General features: G+C 38.3%; 1 pseudogene; it reads left to right on the top strand.

The window, feature by feature from the left end:
• The first annotated feature begins 314 nt into the window (after nucleotides 1–314).
• Nucleotides 315–2,248, top strand: LOC118999997 (heterogeneous nuclear ribonucleoprotein A1-like; annotated as a pseudogene).
• The last annotated feature ends 201 nt before the right edge of the window (nucleotides 2,249–2,449 follow it).

A 2,449-nucleotide genomic window follows, 5' to 3' on the forward strand; every position in this document is an offset into this window, starting at 1 on the left:
TAAAGAAAAACATATCAAAAGACAAAAAATTATAAAATTCAATTCCCATTTATGATTTTTAAAATTTTAGCAAAATAATTACAGAGGAGAGCTTTAATTTAATAAAAAGCTATTATTAAAATGCCTATAGAAAACACTATCTTTAGTATAAAATCATTAAAATCCTTAAAACATTCTTTTCAATATCAGGAACAAGTGTGCGCAGAAGGACGACCACATAAAGAAGCAACAAGAGGATAGACATCCGCAAACCAAGGAAAGAAACCTCAAAAGAAACTAACCCTGTGAACACTTCAGTCTTGGACTTCTAGCCTCTGGAACTTTGAGAAAGTAAAGTTTTGTTGTTTAAACCAAAGTAAATAAATAAATGAGGAACAAGACAAAGTCATTATTGGTTTTTCCATTTAACATGTTATTATTGTCCTGACAGGAAAACTAATACAGGAAAAGAAATTTATAAGGATCAAAAAGGAAGAGACAAAATGTTATTGTTCATGAAAAATATAATTATTATCTGTAGAGGTTTTTTTTCTACACAAAAGAATGGATACACTGAACATTAAATTTAATGAAATTATTTAATGATGTATCTAGATACGAGATAAATATACAAAAATCAAGCATATACTACACCCTGTTAGAGAGAGTAATTCTTAAAAAGATAACCAGAAAAAAGATATGTAATGACCCATAAACATATGACAAAGATGCTCAACTTCGATTAAAATAAAATGAGTATAAATTAAAAATACAATGAAATATCATCCCTCATTATCCCCCTAGCAAAAATTAAAAAGCCTGACAACGCATGGTTGGTGAGATAGTGAGAAAAAGTCACTCTCATACATTTGTTGCTGGTGAAACTCTTGGAATATAAAGCAATGCAATACCCTTTTTTGGCTGGTGGATGCTGCTGAGGAAGTGTTGTTGATTTCTCTTCTCCTGCAGTCATCATGTCTAAGTCAGAGACTTCCAAAGAATCAAAACAGGTACAGAAGCTCTTTATCATAGGTTTGAACTTTGAAATAAGAGATGAGAGTCTGAAGAGCCATTTTGAACAGTGGGGAACAATCACAGACTGTGTGGTGATGAGAGAGCCAAACACCAAGCACTCCAGAGGCTTTGGATTTGTCATACATGCCACTGTGGAGGAGGTGGGTGCAGCCGTAAATGCAAGGCTGCACAAGGTGGGTGGGAGAGCTGTAGAACCAAAGAAGGCTGTCTCAAGAGAAGATTCTCCAAGACTCAGAACCTGCAACCATAAAAACGATTTTCATCAGTGGTATTAGAGACAGTGGAGAGCATCACCTAAGAGATTGTTTTGAACAGTATGGAGAAATCGAAGTGATTGAAATCATGACTAACTGAGGCAATAACAAAAAGAGAGGCTGTGCTTTTGTAACCTTTGATGACCACGACTCTGTAGACAAGATTGCCATGCAGAAATACTGTACTTGTGATTGACTGCAACTGTGAAGTAAGGAAAGCCCTGTCTAAGCAAGAGATGTCTAGTGCTTCATCCAGCTAAAGAGATCAAAGTGGTTCCAGAAACTTCAGAGGTGGTTGTGGAGGTGGTTTTCATGGGAATGACAACTTTGATCATGGAGGAATCTTTAGCAGTTAAGGTGGCTTTGGTGGTGGCCATAGTGGGGGTAGATGTGTGGGCAGTGGGGATGGCTGTAATGGCTTTGGTAATGATGGCAGCAGTTTTGGAGGGGGCAGAAGCTACAGTGATGTTGGCAGTTACAAGAATCAAACTTCAAATTTTGGACCAATAAAAGGAGGAAATTTGGGAGGCAGAAGCTCTGGCCCCTGTGGCAGTTGAGCCCAGTATTTTGCCAAGCCGTGAAACCCAGGTGTCTATAGTGGTTCCAGCAGCAGCAGCTATGGCAATGCAGAAGGCTTTCATTACTGCCAAGAAACAAGCCTTAGCAGGGGAGAGGAGCCAGAAAAGTGACAGGGAAGCTACAGGCTGCAACAGATTTGTGAACTCAGGCAAGCACGGTGGTGGCAGGGCCTAACTGCTACAGAGAAGTGTTTTAGACAATACTCATGTGAATGGGCAAAAAACTCAAGGACTGTATTCGTGTCTAATTGTGTAACAGATTATTTTCACTTTTGTTCTGTGAAAAGTGCGAAGCTTTCCAACAAAGGGTTTTAATGTAGTTTTTTGGGGGGGCACCCATGTTGTTGATTGCTAAATGTAATAGTCTGATCATAAAATGGAATAAATATGTCTTTTTTTTTTAAATGTGCTGTGTAAAGTTAATCTACTCTGAAGCCATCTTGGTAAATTACCCCAACAATGTGAAGTTAGAATTCTTTGGAGGGATGCCAGGTTCTGTTTGAAATTTATTTACAACCTGCTTGGGCACACAAGCCATTGTCTTCAGAAACCTTGGTGTAGTGGAATTGATATGTTACTGTGCCCAAGCAGGTTGTAAGGGGT

The sequence above is a fragment of the Sturnira hondurensis genome, unplaced genomic scaffold, assembly GCF_014824575.4.
Source record: "Sturnira hondurensis isolate 20B ecotype Veracruz unplaced genomic scaffold, ASM1482457v3 Scaffold0015509, whole genome shotgun sequence".
Taxonomy (NCBI): domain Eukaryota; kingdom Metazoa; phylum Chordata; class Mammalia; order Chiroptera; family Phyllostomidae; genus Sturnira; species Sturnira hondurensis.